Source organism: Peromyscus maniculatus, chromosome 4, assembly GCF_049852395.1.
Source record: "Peromyscus maniculatus bairdii isolate BWxNUB_F1_BW_parent chromosome 4, HU_Pman_BW_mat_3.1, whole genome shotgun sequence".
Lineage (NCBI taxonomy): Eukaryota > Metazoa > Chordata > Mammalia > Rodentia > Cricetidae > Peromyscus > Peromyscus maniculatus.
The window spans coordinates 112,046,785-112,073,660 of NC_134855.1; the positions used below are offsets into that span (position 1 = coordinate 112,046,785).

At 37.5% G+C, this 26,876-nt stretch overlaps 1 long non-coding RNA gene across 1 annotated transcript in view; it reads right to left on the bottom strand.

Moving 5' to 3' along the window:
* Positions 1-26,876, bottom strand: part of LOC143273000 (uncharacterized) — a 58,425-nt gene that overhangs the window by 24,032 nt on the left and 7,517 nt on the right. The window contains exon 2 of the long non-coding RNA XR_013050782.1: positions 7,416-7,464. This is a non-coding gene — a long non-coding RNA (uncharacterized LOC143273000). The remainder of the gene's footprint in view (positions 1-7,415; positions 7,465-26,876) is intronic.

Genomic DNA, 26,876 nt, shown 5'->3' on the forward strand with positions numbered 1-26,876 from the left:
AAAATTCATTCTCAGGGAGAGACAACAGGCAAAAATCCACCAATATTGACTCTAGGGAACCACTGTGTTTTTAGGGCTTCAATACAGACCATAGATAGGTGAGGGTTTTCTTACAGGGGTGAAAGCACACCTAGTTCAACTTCCCACACCTGGAAAGCCTTTCATAACAAGGATGAAGGTTTCCTCTATTTGCATATAAGGAATCCCCATCATGCCTCCCTACCTTACTTGACTACCTTCCCTCCATCACACATAGTTGTCAGGAGGTAGGGAACAGCTGGATTTTCAGGTTAAGAATTTTAGGTCCAACTCTGCCCCTCTGTGAGGGGTATAATTAATCAATAAGTGCAGCTGGGATGATCTTATGCATGGCGCAGAACTCCCCAACATGGTAGTTACTTGGCTTAAAGGATTGTCACTAACATGCAAAGACTTTTTTTTGAGAACATCATATATAAGCACTGAGTATCCATATCACTCCCACAATTCCTTCCCCTATAAGCTCCACCCATGACCCTTTTCTAAATTCACAGCCTTGCTGTATGCATACAGTATTCCATACCAGTACTCTTGCCATCATTGGTTTCCAACAAACAAAGTATTCATTGTTCCGCTTTAATATTAAGAGTTACATATTCCAGGAAGACTTCAATGATTGATGCTTCCCATGATGTTTTGTCTCACACCTTCTTATGGAATCAGCACTATATTAAAATACTATGTATCAGATTATTTTTAGGCTTCTTTGCATTTTTTTAATTAAATATCTTCCATTTTAATACAACATTTATAAAAGCTGACTGGTCCATAGCACATATACTACAAAATATTTTGAATGAAAAGAAAACTAAAAACAGTAGCTACTATATGTATTTACATGTAATTTTTATTCTGTAACATGCCACAACAAAATTTAGTGTCTCAAATATATTAAATTAAGTTTCTTGTGACTCTGAGATGTTCTGATTCTGGCTAACTCTGAGTATCTCCTCGCTAGGCTGTATATGCGTTGTTGAGCTTCTAGTGAGTTGGCCAGTAGCCAAATGTTATAGAGTGGTCTAACCTGGTGTTTGTCCAAGACCCCAGCCAACTCATGCTACTTTCATACTCCCAAGCACAGCTCAAGTAGCACAACTGGTAAAATACCTAGTGAAAAAGTTATTGTTCAGAAAGCTTGTCTCAGATGTGTGGATTTTCAGCCTAGTGCCTTAGCTCTCAACACATGGTCATTTGGGGGTTTTAGAGTGTTATAAGACAGAAGACCTACATGCATGAGTACTGCTTGCATCATACTAGGTATTTTTGTTGGCTACTTTTTGTCAAATTGACACAACTAATATCACCATGGATGATGGAACCTCAATCAGAGGCAATTAATTGTGGGCATGTCTGTAGGTATTTTCTTAGTTGAAAATTGATGTAAGAGGATCTAGCCCACTTTGGGTGGTCCCTTCTCTAGACCTATGTAAGAAAAGTAGTTGAACAAGCAAGTAAGCAGCATTGCTCCATAGCTCTGCTTTGTTTTCTGCTTCAAGAGCCTGCCTTGACACACCTGCTTTGGATTTCCTCAATGATAAACCATAAACCCTAGCATAAAATATATCTATGCCTCCCCAAGTTACTTTTTTTTCCATCACAGCAACAGAGAAGCAAATAGGACAGTGTTAGTGTATATGCCAATGTAGCTGCTAGTTCCAAGCAGAGCCAATGTGAATGAGCACAAACCAAGGAAGTGAATATACCAAAAGCATGTCTTTACAAAGTATTGTACATGTACACAGAAAATCTCATATTCTGGGAGCTATAGAGATGTTTGGACTGCTGAACAAACTCAAGGACTCATTTCAGATCCCCAATGCTCATGTAAAAAGCTGGGTGTGGCAGCATATGCCTATATCCTAGAGCTACAGGAGGTGACAACCAGAGGAGTCAAGGGCCAGTGAGATTGCCCTGTCTACCTCTTGCCTCCACACATGCTTATGTACACCACAGTACATCTGCACACATGTATGAACACATATGTATATAACTCTCTCTCTCTCTCTCTCTCTCTCTCTCACACACACACACACACACACACACACACACACACACACACACACAGAGGATACAGTTTATTTGTAAGAAAAACATCCAACATGATAAAGTGAGACATCCTGCATATCACTTCTGCTATCTGGTATGTGATTTCACTGAACACTGCTTTCCTATCCTTTATTACCTTGAGCTTTTTGACTCTATCAATTCAAATTCTCTCATTCTGTAGGTTGTCTTTCAACTTTCTTCATAATGTAACTATGTAGGAATATGATAAGGTATTATAGCTGTGTCTCTTTCCCCTCATCAATTTTCTTTATTTTTCTTTCAGAAATTTAAAATGTATCCTGTTTGATAATTGTCCTTCGTTTTTCCATATTCCTTAAATACCCTCATTTTTTCTTTTGATTTTCCTATGTCTTTTAAATTTCTTTGCTTCCAACTTCCAGTTTGTTAACGTTGCTCTATTCAGCTGTTCAATGGATGCAGTGTTTCTCGTCTATTTATGGAAGCTCCACTGGGTGATTTTTTACATCTGTTTACTTATTTTTTTAATGTAAGTGCTTTCACCAGCCATTCATTCATCATTTTAGAGCTTTAATCATTTCCCCACACATATTTTAAATTTTCTTTTGGGTAATTGTTTCATGGGAGATGCATGTAGATTGGCTCTTCACGTATTTTTGTAATTACAATTCATTTTCAGTTCTTTCTCAGCAGGAAGTGATGCACAGCATCACTACAGGTTGTTTGAAGACCTGTCCCTCCAGGGAACTCAGCATGGCCTTTCATCAGAAACCCCCAGGTATCTCTGACTGCCATGGAAAGATGTTCTTGGGTTGTGGTAGATATATTTTTGGTGGTCAGGTTAGCATTTTTAGATTTATTTTGTGTCTTCAATGTGGGTTAATTTAACTCCATCTTTCTGTAACTGCACAATTGAATTGACAGTTCTGAAGGGTGTTTCTTTATTTATTTTTCTACCCAAATTCCAGACCAAAGGAGGAGCTTTTCTTCCTCTTTTGTGTCTAGCAATTAAATGGATTTGTTTTACAATCCATTCTCTCATTGAGCTTGCATAATTGTTAATTTTTCCAGTTTTATAAATTCAGGAACTCATTCTTATTCCAAAGTTGTTATTAAATCCCTATGCTTCAAAGACTTTACTACCTCCACAATCCTTCCTTGACCCCTGATTCCAAAAAGGTATTCTTTGGGCTGTTTCCTACAGTGCATTGAAGTTCCTGGCTACTTTTCTCTGCTCCCTAGGAATTTGTTTCATTGGGGCTCTTTATGTCTTTTAAATAAATAAATAAATAAATAAATAAATAAATAAATAAATAAATAAATAAATACAAATATTTTATTTGTTTTGTTTTATCCAGAATATACGCTTGATTAGTTATGGGAAATTTTCAGGTCATTAGAACAATGAGCCTGTCTAAAATATACACATTCAATGTATTTTTCTAAGACACACAAGGAGATGCTAGAAAGCAATGGCACAATCAAGAATGATTTCCACAGAGCATTAATGAGAAGTACAGACCCTTCACTCTTTTGCTTCCCCTATGTTGTGTGACTATTTCCTTCATGGTGAATATGACCTGTCTCCACATTGAATCAGATCAGCTATGATCGTGTGCAGTGGACTCTCACAAGGTTAGGGTAGTTGTCACTTCCTCAAGGAGAGAAGGAAAAATGACAAGATTTACCGGACCCTTTCTTGAGGCTACACAGGCAATAAAGAAATTGCTGGAGAAGGGGAGATTTCAGTGGTATAGTTTCCTGTGAGTTGGACAAGAGACAGAAGTGCAGCTTTGGGAACCATCCCTCATTCTGGTAAGGATTTTTAGTGATGCATATGCTCCACTTTAACCCCAGGAATGTTGTTGGTTCACCAATCTAGACTTGGATGAAATCTTTTCTCTGATCTGTTGTTCTCTCCATCCACACTGACTAGAGGTAGACTACCCAGAAAATGTCCCAGCACACTTGACATTTTTAGACACTTGAGAACAAGAAGAATTATTCCTTTGTTTAATTCCCCCTCAGTATAGCCATGCCCAGGATGGATGAATGATTCTGAGTTTAATGTATTACACTGACAAGGAAATGTATGGCAAGAGGCAAGTGCAAGAAGCCAGTAACAGGCCTACAGGCAGAACAGTGCAGTGTGCTGTTGCAGCTCGGCTCATCTGTATGCCCTCTTAGTCAGCTTTTCATCGGATGGCTCTCAAATGATTCTTTCTTTGTGATCTAACTTTCTGCAAGTTTTCTTACCCTTAGTTCATTCATCTATCACTCCAAGTATTGGGGCTCTCTGCTTAAATCTGGACACAGGATGCTTTGACAGCCTCAACAGACACATCTGGTAGCTAGAACATGCATCATTACCAACTCTTCCTAATGCCTATATTATTGCTTTCCATTTTTTCTGCTACAGTTTTCTTACTTACATTTTTCTTTCTAATCCACTATACAAATTTTTTCTGAGTTTTTCTTCTGCTTCCTTGTTTTGTCTTTCTTCCTATGAGTTAAACAGAGCTCTAAATTTCTTGGAAATAGCTTTTACATATTCTATCATCTATCTATCTATCTATCTATCTATCTATCTATCTATCTATCTATCTATCATCTATCTATCTATCTATCTATCTATCTATCTATCTATCATCTATCTATCATCTATCTATCTATCTATCTATCTATCTATCTATCTATCTATCATCTATCTATCTATCATCTACACCTATCATCCATATATATCTATCATTTATCTATCTATCATCTATCTATCTATCTATCTATCTATCTATCTATCTATCTATCTATCTATCTATCTTTCTTTCTATCTATCTATCTATCTATCTATCTATCTATCTATCTATCATCTATCTATCATCTATCATCTATTTATATATATCTAGCATCTATATCTATCTTCTCTCTAAAGATATATATTTTCCTCTTTTTGGATACAGGGTAAAAAAAGAGCTGGTAATGTAGGGGAAAATATCTATTTGGTTTTACATTTTATTTGATACATCCTCTGTGTCCCCTTTTCAGCTGATCAAGCTGGTACTCAGACTGTAGTTCTCCTTCATCAGAATGATTTGTGGTACATATCTGGTCTCAAATACTAATTCATTACTGAGATTAGTTTTGTCAAGAAGTTTTTTTCAAAGTGATTGAAGATAAGATGGCACAACAATTTTGCAATATGACAAGCCTGGGAAATATAAAAGGAAATAAGGCAAAATTGAGCTGCTTAACTCTAGGCGATGATTTCTGTCGGCTAATTAAAACCGCATTTTCATTCCTTTCCCTTACTTGCTGAAATAGCTCTCCCATATTTTTCAGAAGTTAATAATCAGTTATTGCATGAATTTCATTCACTCTTCACTGCGGGGCTGCTAATTTACAGGCTGGAAATACATCACAGATTTCCAGTGAAATCTTGCAACTGCCCTTAAAAGCAAGCAATTTCTGGTCTCAGCCCTTGTGCCATGATTGTTCAGTCTTTTAGAAACTCATTTTCCTTCCTATTTTATGCCCAACCCCTAGGGAAGAGCCTAACGTGATAGTACTTTCAACTGGTCTTCTAAACATTTTCCTGTGGACCCAGAACTCTGCTTTCAGTACACCAATCAAAGTGGCTTTTGTACATATAAGTTGTGTCATGTCTCCTTTGCTTGCTCAAAACCTTCAGTCATTTCTCACGTCTTACAATAAAGACCTCATGCCTCCAAAAGCTGTAAGGTCTTTTGACGTTTGGCCCAGTGATTTTCTGGACTCATCATCTTGCTTTACTGAAACTCGTCACACACCTTTCAGGTTCTCAGCCTTGCCTCGGTTCTTCTTGCTGCTAGGAAACCCCAGACATCTCTAGGCCCCACTTCCTCACCCTTTCCAAGCATTTTCTCAAATGCACTTCCTCAACAAATTACCCCCAGCCTCTACCTTCCTATCATTCCTGACTTTGTCTCCTCCACCATTCTTCTCATATTTCGAGCTGGTGGATATTTCATTCTATTCTTCTTGTTTCTGTCTAGAGTAACGGGGCCACGGGCGCAGATGTGGCCAACGTTGTTTGCTGCAGTACTCCAGTTTCTCAGAATAACACAATCTCTCAACACACACAACGGAAACACACAAATGACTGAATGGACAGTCATTTGCTACGCTCATGTGTTGGCGGGTATTTTTCACTATATCGAGACCAGTATTCCACTTACTGTTTGATCTTATAATCCTACTCATCAAGACCCTCTGCACTTCAGAAAGACAATTCTTTAAATTCTGATATGAGATGGTAGAATTTCCTCTTTAAATCTAATCTTCATTTTTTGTTTGCATAATTTAGAAAAAGCCATTAAAGAAAAAAAAGTCATAGCTGGGTGGTGGTGGCACTTGCCGTTAATCTCTGTGAGTTCAAGACTCAGCCTAGTCTACAGAATGAGTTCCAAAGCAGCCAGAACTGTTACACAGAGAAACCCTGTATCTAAAAACAAAAACAAAAACAAACAAAGAAAAAAATGTCTCCTATCTCTTCTTTCCTATATATTCGCACATCCCAGACAACAATGATGTGGTTTCATAGGACAGAATGAGCCTGAAGCTCAGAGTTAGTAGTTTTTTCAATTAGACTCCTAATAAAGCCACCAAATACTGCTTTTAAGAGGGAGTTTAGACTTCAGGAAAATATCTTCTTATCAAAACATTCAATAACACATAGTATGATAACATTATTTAGCATTAATTAAAAACTGTGAAACAAACAGTTCTTTATTTTAATATCATAGATTATATAGCTCCCAAAATGTCTTTATAAATTTCATCTTGGTTTAATGTGCTGGAAAGATTCTTAACATCATGACTCTCTGGTGCATTTATTTTTGTTTGTTTTTAAGGATTTATTTCATTTAAAACTCTCTCTCTCTCTCTCTCTCTCTCTCTCTCTCTCTCTCTCTCTCTCTCTCTCTGTGTGTGTGTGTGTGTGTGTGTGTGTGTGTGTGTGTGTATCTACATGTGAGTGTGGGTACCAGGTAGGGCCAGAAGAGGGCATTGGACACCTTAGAGTTGGAGTTACAGTTACAGGTAGTTGTGACCCACATGATGTGGTGCTGGAAATTGAACCCAGGTCCTTTAGAAGTCTAATATGTTCTCATAAACACTAAACCATCTCTATAGCTCATTTTAGTACATTACCAGGTTGAGTCCTCTAATAATAAATTTCTCAGTTTCTCATTTGTTTTGAATCTGGAACTGCCAATATGTCATCACCAATTAGTAAAATAGCTTTCCTGAACAAGAAATTCTTTACCAACCATCCTTTTTCTGTTGAGAATTCTCATAAGGTATCATAATGTACTCACTGCATTCTCATCTCCAGTACGTCCATTTGCCTTTTTTTCTTTTGATCCCCTGGGAAGAGACAAGCCCTTGTCACTTTCAAACATTTCAATGTCTTAGTTTTCAGCAGCACTCCATCCTGACGTGTCTTTTTTTATGGATGTTTTGGATGTCCAACTATTTGGATTTTATTGAACCCCAAGACTTAAAATGTTTTCACCACCATTTTGTGGTGGGTGATATCACTCTGTATGCTGTGAATGTGTTGCTTTGATTGGTTAATAAATAAAATGCTGATTGACAGTAGCCAGGCAGGATGTATAGGTGGAATAAGCAGACAAGGAGAATTCTGGGAAGGCTGGGTCAGCAGACGGCTGCCAGCTATCCAGGGAATAGCACGTAATGGCACAAAGGTAAAGCCATGCAAGATGTGGCAACATACAGATTAACAAAATGGGCCAAGTTTAAATGTAAGAGCTAGTCAGTGGTAAGCCTGAGCTAATGGCCAAGCAGTTATAAATAATATTAAGACTCTGTGTGATTATTTTATAAGCAGGCCATGGAACTGCGGAGCCCAGGCAGGACTCTCTGGCTACAATTTTGAACTTTCAGCCATTGCTTTTTTGAATTTCTTACCTGCTTCTCTTTTTTCTCTATCAGTGTGTATGTTGATATGTGGCCCACACTTCCCACAGGATAAGTTATTTTTTCTTGGTTTCTCTGTAACTTATGTAACAGGAGATTAGCTTTTCTTATTTGATAGTCTGCCTCTTTAAATCTATTTATGATCTTTAGAGGTTTTTAAAAATTAGGTATTATATTTTCCAACTCCAGGATTTCATGTTTCTCTTCATTTCTAACCTCTTTATTATACTCTATTTAGTACAACGTTGCAATCATAACTTTCCTTACTATTATAATTATGTTTTTTTTTTGTTAATTGAACATATTTATAGTGACTACCTGAAATTTTTTCCTAAATTTGACATCTATGTCATGGTAAAGTAGTTTCTGTGGCCTTTTATAATAAATCGCATGGGTGGTTCATCATTATTTTTTGTGACTCTCATAATTTTTGGACAAACAATGCAAATCTCAGATAACATATAATTTTTGACAAAGAAGCCAAAACTGTACAATGGCAAAAAGAAAGCATCTTCAACAAATGGTGCTGGCATAACTGGATATCAACATGTAGAAGGCTTGAAATCTCATCCAATGACTGAGGGAACCAGATGCAGAGATCCATGGTCAGGTCCCAGGTGGAGCTCCAGGAGTCCAATTGGCGAGAAAGAGGAGGGTTTGTGTGAGCGAGAATTATTGAGACCAAGCTTGGAAAAAGCACAGGGACAAATAGCCAAATGAATGGAAACACATGAACTATGAACCAATATCTGAGGAGTCCCCAACTGGATCAGGCCCTCTGGATAAGTGAGACAGTTGATTAGCTTGATCTGTTTGGGAGGCATCCAGGAAGTGAGACTGGGACCTGTCCCCTGTCCTCAGTGCATGAGCTGGCTGTTTGGAACCTGGGGCTTATGCAGGGACACTTAGCTCAGCCTGGGAGGAGGGGACTGGACCTGCCTGAACTGAATCTATCAGGTTGATTTCAATCCCCAGGGGAGTCTTTGCCCTGGAGGAAATGGGAATGGGGGGGGGTGGGCTGGGGGGAAGGGGGGAGGGGGGAGGACAAGGGAATCCATGGCTGACATGTAAAATTAAATTAAATTATAAAATAGAAAATTAAAATATCAATTGAAAAGCAAAAAAAAAAAAAAGAAAGGGTATTAGTCACCATGGAGGATGACATCATTGAAAGCAAGCACTTAAATTTGAAATGTCTGAATACAAAATTTATTCTGAAACAAAGAAGCAAGAACATTTGATCTTCCCAAGACACTAGGTGTTCTTAAGTAACAACAAGTCTCCTTGAAAAATAAACGTGCATTTAAAAATAAAGAATATACAATACTATTCCTATTAATAAAAATGTTATTAATGATAGTTTTTTGCCAATGTGATGCTAATGGCCGCCAGCAGGCATTTAGGGGAATAATTTAAATTAATAGGAACAAGTCTTTGATTTGTTGGAAAAGCTTGTGTATAAAGGACATGCTTTCCTTACATGAATGAGCATGAGTCTCTTTGACTGAAGGTCCTGGAGTTTGGGTGTTTGCTTTCTTCCTTTCTTCTGGATGGAACTGATTCTTGGCCTTAATTATTTAAAATATAATGGATGGAGTACATGTCTTGCCAGCAAAAAAAGGAACTGTCTGAATTCATGAATGATTTTTCTCTTTGTGAAAAATTTAAAAATCATTTCAATATACTTTTAATAGTTTTTCATCTTTCCCAAGAGGGGGCACTTGTAGTTTGTGACTGTGTGATTGTGTGTGTGCATGAGAGAGAGAGAAAAACAGAGAGAGAGACAGAGACAGAGAGACAGAGAGAGAGAGAGACAGACAGACAGACAGAGAGAACACATGTATTGTGATTGCTTAGTTTTTGAGACTATGTCTCATGACAAGGCTTCAAACTCACAATAGTCAAAAGTGACCTTGAATTTCTCATCTTCCTGCTTCCAACTGGTGTTGGGATGGCAGGTTTGAGCCACAGATCTGGTTCACACAGTTAAATGTACTGAACCTTGGTCTTCCTAAATGCTAGGAAAGTGCTCTAGCAACTGAACTACAGTTCGAGCCTCTGGTTTCAGTTTTTAAATTTACCAGATTACTGATTTATTAGGCAGGATTAACTAAGATATAACATCAGAACCAGAGAGAAGGAAGGAAGGAAGGAAGGGAGGGAGGGAGGAAGGGAGGAAGGAAGGAAGAAAGGAAGGAATAGAAGAAAAGAGAGGAAGGGGAGGAGAGGAAAGAGAGAAAAGGAGGGAAGACAGAGACATTGAGAGAGAAAGAAAAAGAGGAGCAGGGAATCCTGACCACACTAGTGTGTCAAACCCAACCCTCTAGGGAGATTTTGTAAGCTTTAATGTGTGCTGTCTATTTACTGTAACATTTTTTTCATTACAAATAAAAACCTGGCATGTCTTTGAAGTCTTAACTGCATCAAAGACTTGTTCCCATTAATTTTAAATTGCTCTTCCTAAAAGCCTGTCTACCCTTAGCAGTGCATGGAAAGGATGCCCTGTTTGGCTGATCCCTGGGTTCTCAAAACAGAACCTTTTAATTGATCCTCTTACATTTTTGCATCAAATAATAGGGAGCAAAAAATGTCTTTTAACTTGTAAAATAGCCACATCTATTAGAGACCCTGAAGGCAGATGGAGCTGAAGAAAGCATCTGGCCCCACCCTGGGGTTCTGGACTTAAGAGGAAACCGGAAATTGAGGGACTAAATGTACATTTGAGGTAACAATTGCCAACTTGTGATTAATGTCTATGGCAGTCAGGGCAAAGGGAAATATTCTTTCATATAAACTAGCATTTCAGGGTAGTTTTAAAGCATTGTACCACAGAAATTTGGTAGTTACAGATTTAAGGACTTTGGGCTGGCAGATCTTAATCCCATTTCTCAGAGTCTGCATCACATTTATTACACATCCACTTGTCTTGCATTTCCATTTTCCTCTCTTATAAAATGTCCATTGTGTGTTTACCATTCCTTAGCTCTCTTTTCATCCAGAAGTTTCAGGTAAACCTTTTACTCATGTTTTAATTTTATACTCCATTGACAAGTCTTGTTAACTTTGCACAGATCAACAGAGTGAGCCTCTAGCGGCCTCACAGTAACCCAGCTCACAGCTGAGGACCAGCATTAAGTAACTCTTACTTTTCCTTCCAGAAAATATACATCACTAATGCTTTTAGCCAGGAGTTTTTCACATAGGAATAACTTTAAAACAGTGAAGCTACAAATATTCAGCAGTAATCACACACACACACACACACACACACACACACACACACACACGCACACACACACAACTGAAAAAAAATCTCTTAATTTGTGTTTAGAAAACAACTGATTGAATTGTGTTATTTGGTTGTCAGCATTTACTTAGTGATTATTAACACTGAAACACTAGAACCAGCTGCCTAACCACTTAAATAGGTCTTCCCCTTCATCTTTGCCATAAGATGAAATTAACCCTCTCCTTCCAAAGTTGCTTTTTGTTCATGGAGCTTGCCACAGCAATGGAAAACAAACAAGATACTTCATTTTAAAAACTGGTGTACAGAATGGGAACAAGAAATAAGAGTGCTGAGATGAGCAATCTATTAGACAACCCATATAAAATATTTAAACTAGGGCCAGGTACACCATAAGTGGTACCTACATGAATCCTAGAAGATGTGCTTTATTATAGATATTATAGATTCAGAAAGCCCTTAAGAAGAATGAAGGAATGCATGCATCAATGCATGAGTTTCTATCTCATATTTAAGGAAGTGTATTTCACTGGCATCATAACTCTATAAACACAAATATTGGACAGTAAGCACTGTTTACTTATTCTTTGAAAATTTCATGTATGTGTACATGTATGTTGATTATATCCCTTTACTTTTTCCTTCCAACCTTCATGTGCACATAGCTTTAGGGTCATACTTTTATAAATGTGAACTTGAAGGAATGTGGACTGGGCTTAAAAGCTTATAACACAAATCAAATTAATACCAATTTAAATTTTAGGGTTGTTAAAATAATGCTAGATTGAGTCTCCTTGGGTCCAAACATAAACAGGTTGTGTTTTGCTTAAGTACTACAAAACCAGAAAATAAGAAAATGAGAAAATTAGCAGCTATTACATACCTATTGTATACTACCTAGTATTTTAAAATTAAAACCAGTAAACAACCCGGGAATTTTTTTTTAACATAATGAAGACTGAAAAACTCCAGCTGTAAAGTATCATATACAACATTCTTCCAGTTAAGGTTAAAAAAATATATTTTAAGGTTGTATACTAAACTGGTTAAAATATTTGCTTTACATTTATAAAAGTGATTCTCACAAAAGCAGTAGAAGTTAATTGAAGGGACTGAGGAAAAGGTGTGTCAAAAAGGAGGAAACATGAAGCCAGGACAAGATTGCTTTCAAGGTTTAATTTCTTGTCTTTTAATGTGTTTGAATGTATTCTTGCTTTACAGTTGCTTAGCATGTTATGCATGCATGTTTCTGTCATTTGGTAGTTTGTCTTCATATTTCAGAATGTGCCAACAAAAGCTTAAGGGACAGATGCTTACAAAACTGCCACCACTTTCAGAGGCCTGACAGCCTTCTAGAAATGCTAGTCGCTGTATCGTCTGAAACCTGATTCAACCTGCATATCAAATCTCCATCTCAGCTACAAACACTTGACTCCACAGGCAATTTGTAGACAGGAAACATATAGCAAATTGTTCTTGGGCAGATAGACCTGACAAGGTTAATGAAGATGGCAGTGTTTTGGTGCCAAGTGAGGAATGAACCTTGTCAGAACCTTGGTGTCTATAAAACAGAATGAGACACAAATATTTCAACATCACCCTCCTGTCTTACTAAAATAATTTTCTACCTTTTAAATTGAGCAATTGACTTGGAAGGTGTGTTTCAACTTGTGGACTTGTATTGAGCAAAACCAAGAGAGTAATGGGGTAAAATATACTTAATGATGAGTCAAAAGTGAAACTGGTTTGGCAAATTTACCTCATCTCAGAAGCAAATAATTAAGTGATAAACACTAAAACCATGCACCCAAGTCAAGGTGAAGCTGAAGGTCATGGCATTATGGCCTTAAATATCTGCAAACATGTTTTAAGATTTCATGGACTATTGCTTTGAAGGATAAGAAAAGACTTTACTTAGTCTTGTGTTGAATGATGCATTGGATTTATCAATTATTGGGATTCCTCAATAATAAGAAATTCATGAATGAGGTTTTTAACTAATAACCAGATTTTACTTTCAAGAAACAACTGAAAAATTATCTGAGACACATTCTTCTGGAAACTTTCCATTTCTCTGTCTGAAATAGAATTTGATTCTTCCTGTGTAAAAGTGGGTTGTTTTAGGACTCACTAGTAATCAATAGAATGCAATAAATATGATGCTATTTAGTTAGGTCTCGATTCTAAAGTCTGCAGCTATTTCTGCCTTATATTCACTCTGGAATGTGTTAGAGGGTATACCATATGAGCCATACTGTCCCCTGAAGGTACCATGTTGTAAGGAAACCCAAACCATCTCAGAAAAAGAAAAAAACAGGGAGAACAAATCTAGAGAGAAGTGTTTTATAGGCCACCCACAAATTCCCTTAGCCTCACTTTGGGATATTCCAACTCTGACAAGCACTTAGTTACAGCCTCAGTTCAAACACAAAAGGTTTTTCCAGATTGCTTAACGAGAAAGTTCATGAGAGGTAATAAACTTGCTATCTGAAGTTACTAAGATTGAGACTGATTTCTCTCATGGCATTAGTGAGCTTCCAGTTCAGGTATTCCTATCACAATTAGTATGAATTTATTCTCACCAAATGGTTCCAGGCAATAGTTGGGAGTCTTCATATGAAGATGAATGAATGTCTGCAATTTGCTCATTCAGTCTGCTTAGTTTTCCTTTAGCAGAAACATCTGTAATATCTGTCCAGTTTGTCATTTATTTCTGGGCTTTGCTTTAAGTATTAATGCAATATGACTTGGAGCACAAGAATCCACCATGAAAGCTGTTTTGATGGTTTTCATCATTTACATTGTAGTGTGCCTGTTTGGAACTTTCTTAATAGGTGTTAGCCTAAATTTCATTCATGTAATGAATGACCAGAATATTTGTGATATATTTTTATTTTCTCTTTTTATAACATTCATTTTTATATTTATTTATATACTTTCCCTTTAATTTTCACATTCATACTTACATGCTTTTACTCCTGGTCTGTTCAAGTATTTTATTTAATTTTTATATTTATTTATCTTATATGCATGTTGTGATTGTGTGCATGCCACAACATGCATGCAGAGGTCAAATGTTAACATTTAGGAGTCAATTCTCTCCTTCTACCCTATGCGTGGGAATCCAGTATGGAACTTAGGTCATAGGCCTGTTGGCAAGTGTCTCTACTTGTTGAACCATCTGGTCAGCCACCAGGTGCTATTTTTGAATTGAGTCATTTGTCAGTGACAGGATTATTTATTCACTTGATTAAAGTTTTCGAGTCATTTGGATCAGTGGCTAACCTAGTGCCATGACAAGAGTTCTAGTTCAATTTCTTCATTTGATTTTTGAATGCTATCCTTTTCTGTTTTCTCGTTTGCTGTGTGAGCCACCTTCTTTCCAGCACCCCACACCTTCCTCCCACATGTACACAAGCAGGAAAAACTTTTCATGTGTTTCATTTTATAACTGTAACAATCTGTAAAAGCCATTATTTTTTGATTTATTAACTAAAAAATAAGATAGTATTTATGGGTAATAACAGTTTAAAATTGACTACTGATCTGTTGCCTGGATTTGTAATTCTCATGTGCATTATGAATCTTTTTTTTTTAAGAGTAAGACATGTGCATTCCTTTCTACACTGGAAATTCTCATGGCCTTGGCCCAGAAAGTTCACTTCTAATGGAATTGTTGCTCGCCACCGGCTACGTGTATCCTGCTTTTTCTACTTTGCTATTCACATATATCTTGGTAATTTGCGTTTCTTCTGGAACTTTCAGAGGTGGAGGATGAGGATGAAGATGAAGAGTGGAAGGGCAGAAAGGAAAGAAGTGGCGAGGTGCAATCCTTGTGCTTGCCCATGACTCAGAGTGCCTTTGAAAGGTGTCAGGTCTCAAAAGGTATCCATACGTGGCTTAGGACTCTAGCAGTGCTTTTTCTGTCTCCAAATTGCAATGGTGCTTCAGCTGGAAACAGCCCATTTTATCCTGTGTACACATGACTTTGTTTTCTGTTTAACTGACAAGGATTATTTCCATGGCCTCAATATAAGAGATATCCTTCCTTTGTCACAGAATTAGCCATTATGTATCACCTCTTCAGGATTACCCCTGGATACAGAATATTCTGCTGTCTTTTAAATTTAGATGATAATAACTTTGCTTATTTTAGGTGCATCAGCAATCTATATGTTATTTATTTCTGCTCCTGTCTTGAATTTCCCTATTGGTTTTAATTGAAAAAAAAAATGCAGCACAACCAGAAGGAACTAGGGAGAGATGTGATGAAGAAAATATAGAACTAGACATGGCAAAGATCACTGAGGACAATGAGGAATCAAAGAGAAGAGAGGAGGCAGAAGCCTAAGACGAGAGGCTTCTTTAGTCTCAAATCTCTACTTTTGAATTCTCAACATTTTCTCTCATCTCTTCTCTTCCTTCTCATTCTCTGGGTTTTGTTTGGGCTGTACCCTTCCTTCCCCACTTTCTCCAGTTCCACACACCTCCTGTTCACTTCTGTTGCCTTTCAAGGAGAAGCTCATTAGACCAATTTGAACTTGTTCTTCAGGTTAGAGTGCCATTCAGAGCTGAGTGTTTGCTCCTTGCTCTTTCCTCCCTCCCTCCTTTCCTTTGGCCTGTCCCTCCTCTTCTTCCTTCTTTTTCTACAGCATAGTCTATTGCACTATTTATGTAGTATTTTGCTAACTATTACTCATCTCCTCTACTTACATTCCTTGTTAGTACAGATTTACTATGTACCAACCTCCAACCAAGCTCATTGCTTGGGGCTCTGATGCACGTGGATGGCATCAGAGGGGTTTCTAGTGTCCTGTTGGGTTTGTATGAGTAACGACATTGCTGAAATTGGTAAGAAGAGGGTAAGATATTTATTCTCCTCTCTCTCTCTCTACACACACACACACACACACACACACACACACACACACACACACACACACACAGTGGCTTCAGGCTAACCCATTCCTGTCCCAAAGAACAACTCCAATCACATAGCCCTTTCACTGTTCTTAACACTGTTCATTTCCCTTATCTTTGCAGACCTTGTGGCCACATCACTTCAAATAATGGTTCTGAAACACCACACTTTATCTTATGGCAGTTGTGTATCTTATATATAAGAATATAGAGCTTATCCATCAATGTGTGTGCACAACATGTTTTCTGGTGGACTCAGGCATGAGAATCAGGAACAAAATGCTATGTTGAAAGAATGAACTGATATAGACACAAGAAGCAAGGATAAAAACGCATTCAGTTCAGGGACATTACTTTTGTGGTCAGTGATGTTCAGATGGGTGGGGGTGAAGGTGAGGGACTGAGAACAAAAGTGGTTGGAGTACTTACTCCTATTAGCAGCAGTAGCTAATGTTGCCATTGTTTAAGTCACCTAGATTCCATGTATGGTCCTAGACAGTATAGTTCAAGAGAAGAAGTGGAAATTTGTAGATGAGATATCAAATAATTTGGCAAGCAGATGTGAAGGACAGTGGTTGACTGCAGTTCTAGGGCAAATATGTTTGAGGACATAGCCTGGGGTTTTGCTAAGGTTACCATGCAGTTATTGTCTGCACAGATGAAATTTCCCTCCCTCTTATTTCAAAGTCTCCTAGAGATGCACCAAGACCTAAGAACCTTGTTTTCACTTGTTTTCCTGGATCCTCTCCTCCTAGCTGAGGAAGCTCATCTTTTTCTCCTTAGGGTTCTATCCATCTATCCATCTTCTGAAGAAAGGACTCCACTGACTGTAAGATGTAGACACAAGGGGCTGCGGGCTTGCAAGCAGCTATAAGTTGTGTTTAGGACCTACCTCCAAATTTTCCTTATTTCCAACAGTGTCACCAAAGACTCAGTTGCCAAAATAACGAAAGCACAAGAAACACACAACCTGACATCTGTTAATGGAAAAAATTTTATACAGTACAGGAGATGTAGTATGTTACAAAGCTCTCCTGGCCAGAGTGCCAAATATGACAGTGAGATCTAAAGATGTTTATGGTGATATTTTGTGCTGAAATGTGATTTTATTTGTATGTTAATAAATAAAGTTGCCTGGGGGTCAGAGCTAATAGCAAGCTATTTAGCAGAAGTCTGGCAGTAGTATCACAGGCCCTTAATCCTGATCACTTGACAGGCAGATCTCTGTGTGTTCAAGGACACAGCCAGCATGGAGACACATGCCTTTAATCTCAATACCAACCATAGAGACCCCGAGGACTATATAGACAGGCAGTAATGAGGAGGTCATGTGGTCGGGTTTACAACCAATGAGAAGGCAGAACAGAAAGTCAATAAAATGACAGACACACAGGAAGTAGGTCTCTTTCTCAGGGGAAGGACAGCAGCAGCAGTGGGTGGTAAGAAAGTTGTCTCAACTTTTGACTACTGCTCTCTGGTCTCTGGGCTTTTAACTCTGCATTTGGCTCTGTGTTTCTTATTTAATAAAATTGTTCAGAATTACATCTACAGATGTTTAACAAAGAAAATAGAAACATTAAGACACATTATCAGCATGTATGTGATAACATAATTTGGCTATTTGTGTTGGTATAGGCATCGGGGATCAAATTTGGGGCCTTGAGCATGCTCAACAATTACTCCCAACTGAGCTGTGTTCTTAGCCTAAGGATGTTGCCTTTCCTTCATTGGATTGAACATTTGCAAATGGCTCCAGTCTGAAAAGTCAACATCAGAAATTTGGAAAAAAAATGAGGTTGAAATGCTGGAACATGGTAGGTATTCTGAAGCAAGGTGAGACACCAACACGAGGGAAGTATAAGCAGCCAGCTCTTATCTGCGACCTGCCTCTTTTGGATCAGTCAACATTCTAGTCATCCCTTACTTGAGAGGTTTCCTGAGGCAAGAGATTGGAAGTGTTAACATTAGGACAATCCCAGAGAAATCTGGATGCTCAATCACTCTGTTTTCTCTCCTCTAACTGTACTTTATCTGGAAAATATTCCTTGGAGGACAACAGAAAACACCACTGCTCACCAGGTTCTGGTGCCTATCTAAGCTGACTGGCTACTTGGACAATTGTATGCTACAAAAATTATACTACTCGGGTAATATACACAAGAGATATATGAGATACTTGAAAGCATTTACAGCAGGATTGCACTATAGATTATTTGCTTGTAAAGTAAGGCTATGTTATCTTCAGGCAATAGACACACTTCATGGCTGACCAATGAGCCTGTACAGACTGACTCACTAACTATGAAATACCATGTGATTATGCAGTCTGAATTGCCTATGATGAACTGAGAATTATTTGATCCACTGAACCATAAAATTAGACATGAGCAGCTGCATTTCATTATGAAAGAGGAGTTACATTTGTACAATCATAACAAATAGATTTGGAAAGCCTAAATACAATGCAATGCAGGACGTGACCCTGTGTACCTCTTTTCTTGCTGTACTATATAGCGCCTTCACTCCATAATTGTGAACTCAAGGCAAGTATCAAATGACCAGTCAGATGAGCAAAAAGTTTAGTCTTGGCTTGTGGATGGATATGCAGGGTATACTGCCACTGCCATTAAAATGAGGTAGATAGCTTTTTTTTTTCTTTTTTTTTTTTTTTTTTTGCCTCTATCCAGACCTGGCCTTCAAAAACAATGACAAACATAAAATGTCTTCTCTTTATAGATATAACATGAAGATCAAGTAATCAAGCATTTGACAAATCTGTACAAAACCCATGTGCATAGTGTCTATTTTCTTTCCCTGTTGACTTTAGCATGGGAGGTTTAAATATCCATGTACCTATAATCAGAATGTAAAAATCCATGTGCATACAATGAGAATGTTTGCTCTGTGTACTACCTTCATTTTTCTACCTTTTTGGACTTATGTCACCAAAGGAATAAAGGGCAACAAATGTTCTTAACAGAGTGGCTGCACTTTATGATGAGACAGGATTAAGGCTGATATTAAACAATATGGGCAATCAGGATTATGATTAGAATAAAGAGAATTTTCTGGTAGCATCTTTTAACACTTCCTTTACAGATAGTTCTAGGCAATGGAAAACTGCAACCACCTTAAGAATCTGATTCCACAGGAGTGAATAATGGTGCTATCATTAAATGCCCCACCCAGCTGAAGTACTGCTATAAGATAGCTAACAACATAGAATGATTGACATAAAAACAGCTTGAACCAGCACCTGAAGTCTTCCAATTGCTCAGTTCAGAGGTGCAGGCTGGAGTAATCTCTTTTTGGCCTGATCTGACTAATAAATTATAGAATCTCTACTTGGGTCTTAGATTTTGAGAACACATGAATCTCTGCTATCTGCATGCTTTACTTGGGTATTCCATTGTCCTCTCAGTCCCAGTTTTAAAGGCTCCATGTTGATGGTTGAAATCTCCAGCTTTCTAGTTGTCTCTGGGTGGAGAACTGTAATCAGAGTCATGAGTAGTTACACACAATTGAATACCCTTGTAGTCTAGTTCATTTCAGCTGTTTTGTAACTCATTTAGAATGTTGGCTCATGTAAAACAATTGCCAGTTTAGGGCTGTTATCGCCAAGCTCAAGAGTTCTGTCTAGGTTTGCTATGAAGTTGATCATTTTTGTAATGCTGATTTAGAAACCGTCTTCCTAGAATTCAAACCCATTTTCAGCCTAACTAGTAGAAGGGGAGATATGGTAAGTTTTCAGAAAATGAAATGTTTTACATTCTGTGTTAAGATTTTTATAGGAGACGATTTTCATTAATGAACTTCTCCCTCCTCTCTCTTTTCCCTTTTTTGCTTCTTTCCTTCCTGCATTCTCTTCCTATTGGTCCTGTGTATTAAACACAGGTCTCCCTGAATGATAAGCACATACGTTATCACTGAGCCATACCCATAGGCTACAGCGTTTGCATATATTTGCTTTCAATATTTCTTGTTACTATTATTTCTTTTTGTAATTGGGCCAAATTGGATGCTCTCTCTTGGATCCCCTTCGACACACACATACATGTAATATGTAGTGTACAACTAGGAGGTAAAGACTTGAGTAAAGGTGCAGTTACTAAACTGAAATGCATGTAAGTAAACTAAAAACTGTGAAAGTGCATTGTCTTCATAGGATGTGTGTCACCTGGCTCTTTTTCTACTTGTTAAGTGTTGCTTAACAAGCACAAAATACTTCCAGTGGGTTTTGGATAGTGTACCCACTATCTTGTAATAGTATTGTAATTTGCCATTGGGTTGTGTCTCTCATTGGTCACCTCTACCATAAGAACTAAATGGTATTTTAAGCATGTATCATTGATCCATGGTTGTACAGACAACCATAGCTGCTTTGGGTTTATGAGGGAAAGATCCTGCCATATTCAGAAGATAGTGTTTTACCCCAGTATTCCCCAATCTCTGCCCCTTACAATATTTCCACCCCCTCTTCTGTGATCTTTCCCACAACTTGGGAAGAAAGGAAATAGATGTTCCATTTGTGGTTTACATTATTTCTTGAATTGAAGACATCTTGGCAAATTGTATCATGCACAGAAGTTGGTGACAATAGGCTGGGTATGACAAACTACATCGCAGAAAATCCTGAGGCAAATTTCACCCTGACATAGCACAAGCTGCCCATCAGTCTCCTTTCGTGGATAAAGAGAGGCAGGGACTGACTTGATTTCAAAGAAGTACACTCATATGCAAGTAAGAACTGCACATTTGTCTGGCTGTTGGCTAGAAAGCACTTGTCTTCATATAGACTTTGTGAATTGCTGCATATCTCATATTCTCCACAAGGCTGGCTCAGGCACATTCTCATGGCAATTATTTAAGATCCATAGACTAAAGAGAAATATACAGGTTTCTTTTCATTATAAGACAAACATCATATTTGTTTAACATTTCATTGGCTAAAACATTACATTGGCTAGACTAAGAATAAAAGTGTGAATAATACAGGTCCCACCTCTATAAGAAAATTATGAAGTCACATGACTCACTAGCCATTTATAGGAAATGGCGAGGAAATCAGAACACTTGAAGCATCATCCTTCAATGAAAGGATAAGAATAGGGTGTGTGGCAGACTCTGAACTCTTGCTAGAAGCTGGAGCATGTTTCTCTCTTACTGAAAGAGTGAAGAATAATGAAGAACAGGGAGCATTCTCAGATGGAGATGGAAGCATGTTTAATTTCCCTCTTCAGTTAGAAACCGGGACATAATGGAAGTCATCAAAACCATTAAGTTTACTCCTAATTAAGCATCTTTCAGGAGAAAATTCATATCCTCTGCCTCTCTTAGGATGCTGTTTAAGAGTGTTCATTGTCAAGTTTTTCTTACATTAAGCTGCCTTTGTTTCCCCTAAGCACATTTTTCCCCTTGGCTGAACTGGAGAAAATCATTCCTTGATTCAAAAAAAATATTTCTTGACTAGGTATACAACACTTTTTAAAAATTAAATCTCTTTTCCAGACATGCTTACCTGGAAAACAGATATGTTAGTTTGCCCAATATGTCAATATTTTTGCATGCAAATGCATTTAGACATAAGAGGAAAAATTATTTTTAATATATTAATGAAAATGTTTGCTGTAAGAAGAAACTGAAAGACAGCTTCCATGGTTGACCTCCATACTCTTTCTATAGAACAGGTCAGGTCAAAGTCTTATGACCAGGTGCTCATACTGCATGGGATCCACTGTAACTCCTGGATCCTTTCTTGTTATCTTTGGACCCAGGTCAGTGTTCATTAGTTTGCTTGCTAAATACGTCTTTAAGGAAAATAAAGATTGACGCTACTTTTTTTTTTAAGATAACACTTTATTTGGAATGGTAACTTCTAGTCTATTTTACAAATATATCAATTATTATTTCCTGTAGATGGTCTTTGCTTTGTTTCTTTTTTCTTACTGTCTTCATTTTCTCAACCCTGATTAGGAAATGAATATTTTTAAAACAATCTTTTGTTGGAGCATTCATGTGGCTCATTTGCAAAGTAATTGTCTAATAAACACTAATGCCATAGATTCCTCTGATTCTCAGCATTGCAAAAAGAAAAAAGAATATTTTGAAAGGACGGGTATAGGCAATAGAAAAGCCAAAAGGACTAGGTTAGAGATTTTGAGGCTTATCTGGGACTTTCTCAGTGACTGTAAAAAAGCTTGTGCTCATAACCTAGTTAGCATAGTGCAAGGGAAGGAACACCCTAGGAAGGGGGAGTTTTCTTTTAATTTTATTTATACATTTAATTTCATGGCTGCACTGACTGACTTTTGAGTACTGAAACCCATTGCATTTCTAGAATAAAAATAATGTGCAATAATGTGCTGTGCTAGATTATTTTTTAAATTAGTCTTCTCTTGTATGTTGTGTGCTATAGTTTAGATCTTAAATCTTCCAAAGGCCCATGTAAGGCTTGATAACCATGCTAAGGCATTACTGGAAGCTGATGGGACCTTAAAGAGGTGGGGCTTTATGTGGTGGAGTTAGATCACTAGAATCAAATATTGGGGTCCCAGCCCCCCTCTCTGCTTCTTGGACATCATAAAGTAGTATTGCCTTCCATCAAATTTTTATGTTCCACCATGATTTAATGCCTCACTACAGACCCAAAGGCAGCCAGGGCAATGATCATAAGAGAAAACTTCTCAAGAAGTGAATCAAAGATAAACTTTACATCTTCATAATCTGTTTATCTCTAGTAGTATGTCACAATGATGCTAACATATTGTAGATTGGACTTCTTAGAATTTTGTTAAAGGTATTCAGATCTACAATTGTGAATGGTATTGAAGCTCAGTTTTATTGAATATTTGGTCTGTTTTTGATGTTAGGATACAGTAGTAATGCTGAGCAGTGTTTCCCTTCCTGTTCTCTAAAAGAGATTTTGTAGATTTGGTACTATTTATTGTTATTTTTAAAAAAAATCCCAGTCACATTAGTTGACCTTAAAATTTACTGATATTTTAAAGTAAGAATAAATAACTTCAATGTTTATAGCAGTATTGGGAGAATCTAATTTATTTTGAGAGAGTTTTGAATATTTTTAAGCTATAGATAAATTTTGCCTATGTTTTCCTATCAGTGTGCACAAAGATTTTAGGCACTGCTTTATCTTTTTATCTTCTTTTAAGTTTACAAGTGCCTACAGTTTTAGTCTCTATTTTATTTTCAAAATTGGTAATAGATAACATTTTTCTCATTCTTTCTAGAACTTACTATTCTACTTTCTGATTTGTTCTTTTTAATTTTCTTCTTCCTCTCAGTAAGTCTATCCTGCTCTTGTATGGTTAAGTAGTAGGACGGGAGGAGGAGGAAAAGGGTGAACTCATCTCCATCTGAGCACACCTAAAGTACTGCTCTGTTGGTTTTCTAGCCTCCCTATTAGTATTTATCATTCAACATCTTAAATATATCCAGTTAACATCTCCTTTGGGATTTTGGTGATTTGGGGATATTTAGTGAGTTATAAGGCACACTTTTACTGAATACTCCAACATCCTAAGTGACGCGCCCATTCATGGCATGATTTTCCAAGCCTGGAGCCAAGTAAGTGGATTCTCAGAATACCTGGCTTCACACTGGAGGAGTATTCCTTAAAGGACAGTATATAAATCAGTAATGACTTGTGCTATACTTCTATTTAGCAGAGTTCTGAGTGATAAATATCATCCAGTAGCTTGTTATGGGAAGAAATACCTCACCAACTATTCAATACAGAGCCCAATACAGAGCCTAGTAAGTCTCAAGTGAATGAGATACAGGCACAGGCGTAGGCACCGATGTAAATAGGTTGAGTTGTATTGTTTGAGCTTTATCCATAATGGCTGGGAAATCATTTTTTAATCAGATGATTCCAGAGACTTTTCTATCCCTGCTTTGTTAAATAAACTGCAGAGTAATGCCAGAACAAGCCATTTAAAAGATTATTTATATTTGAACACCTTTCAAATACCACCTATGTAAAAGAAATGTCTACCATTCTTATTCAAACCTTGCTCCTAACTATCAATCACAATCTGGCTCACCTTTCTATCATCCTTTATCTTAGGATTTTTGTATCACACCTTTTATAGGGTTAACACACAATGCGTATTGTTTGACACTGTACTTAAGTATTTCCCATTAAAAATTTATATGTATTTATTTTTATTTACTTATTGTGGATGCATGTGTGTCTGGAGCACATATGTACACATGCAAATTCAGCTATCTCCTACCATCTTAGATTTTGAGATAGGGTCTTCCACTGAACCTGAAGCTGACTGTTTTGGCCTGATTAATGGACCATTGAGCTCCTTCAATCCTCCTGTCTCTGCTTCTTCTCCAGCACTGGGGCCAAAGGTGCATGCTACCACACCCAGCTTTTTTGTATGTGCTGAGGTTCCAGACTCAAGTTGTCATGCTTGTGTAGCATGGACTTAACACATTGAGCCATATGCCCCACCCCCCAATTTATCTTGAAGTGCTTGGTATTTCTTTCATATTTCTTAAGTATGTATTTCATTAGGCATTTGGACAATAGCTATTAGAAGCTTTAAAACTGTCATAAAAATGGGAATTGAAACTTCAGTTTTTAATACTTCAACCAAAATACTAATACTCAAGAAGTACTAAATCACTAATATCTCTGAACATTTAAAGTCACTACATGTATTCATTAATAATGAAATTTCCAAAGAAAGAAATTGTGAAATTATTCATAATAAATGCATATTATATATTCATGTATGTATACTGTTATATAAATAACAATGTACTAATAAAGTGGTTTTTGTAGAATGATGTTCTGATATATACATAAAACATGTATGTGCTGTAACTATTCACACAGTACATTATATCTTATTACTATGTGATACTCTCATTTACATGTGATTTTTTTTTTTTTTGGTTTTTTGAGACAGGGTTTCTCTGCGTAGCTTTGTGCCTTTCCTGGAGCTCACTTGGTAGCCCAGGCTGGCCTCGAACTCACAGAGATCCGCCTGGCTCTGCCTCCCGAGTGCTGGGACTAAAGGTGTGCGCCACCACCGCCCGGCTACATGTGATTTTTATATGTTAAAACAGTACATATTTCTCTACATTTATGATTTATATTTAATTGTAAGGACATGTTATAAACAGCATATGCAGTGTGATCTTTTTGTGCTAAGTTACATGTACATCTAGCCAGTGAGAAGAAAATGCAATCCATAGCTAATAATCTGTCCTTATGTAAGTGTTACAGCTTAACTTTACCTGTCTTATGCTCTTCTGTTTTTTCAAATCTATAAAATATTTGTATATCTCAGAAATCAGGAAAAACACATCATATAAAGAGATAATTTGCATGGAAATAGGGAAAATGTAACTTGGTTCATATTTTGATGCTTTATCTTCTCATATTCATTCTGACATGGATCCTTCTTCCTCCATAACAGGAAATAGAAAGCAGTGTTAGATACAAATAAAACTCCTATTCAGACAGGTTCCATGCAACTTGATTTTAAACTGTGGGCTCTCCAGGCAGTGGTGGCACACGCCTTTAATCCCAGCACTCGGGAGGCAGAGGCAGGCGGATCTCTGTGAGTACAAGCCAGCCTGGGCTACAGAGTAAGTTCCAGGAAAGGCTTCAAAGCTGCCCAAAAGAAAACCTGTCTCAAAAACAAACAAAACAAAACTGTGTGCTGCATGAGGAGACCCATAGACAGTCCTATACTGACAACAGTAAGCACATATCCACAGACCATCTCGCTTCCAACCTTTCTATAGCTGCAACAAGGTGGAAGGCTTGAATACTGTCCATGGAGCATGGTATTGCGTAATTTCTGATCACCCAAGAAATCTCAGAGGGATGGAACAGAACATGGAGGAGAATTTCTTCCCAACACACATTCGTGGTAGAGATGCTTACAGGAGAGGATGCTGCAGCTCAATATTAGTAAAACACTGCAAAGATTCTGCCAGGAAACTGGAGTATAAGTCCTGTTCATGTGAGTCACTAACAAGAGAAACAGAGGGAGTTTGTTTGCTAGCTTCAAAGACTGGTGGCTTCTCTCCTGAATGGGGTCAGTCACAGGGAGGACACAGCAAAAGCAATGTTAGGTGGCTGCTTCAGGGCTGGAGTCAGGCTACTCTCATGTTTGAGACAGTTTGTTCCTGAAAACTAGAAGCAGACATTGAATTTCTCTGAAACAGAGCAGATACAATCAGTTCAGCATGTGTTTAAAACTATACTAGGTGCACATTTGTGAATATCTACTTATGTCTTTCGGCCCCCACCTCCCTTTAACTTATGACTCCTCAAGGCTATAGAACATTGAAATTGGGCTTTCAATTGATGTGGTTAAAGAGAAAGAAAACCCCAGCCTTAATTATATTAAAATCTAGGCAGAACTTTGTTTTAACTAGTCCCTTCTTCAACTTTTGTAAGCCAGATGTTTCTCTAATAAGTCTCATGAAATGTGCATCATATACAGGTCTTATACTTTGTGACAAAATGTCTTTTGCTTTTATCCTTTTTGGCTAGAGATAATAACCTATGAGCAACGTCAACACAAAGGAATGAGAAGTTCCTTCTGTTTTGATGCTTTTCCTCTAAATGAGCTAAGCAAACAAGGATATGACAAAGAGCATGTCTCACCAGGGCCAACTTGGT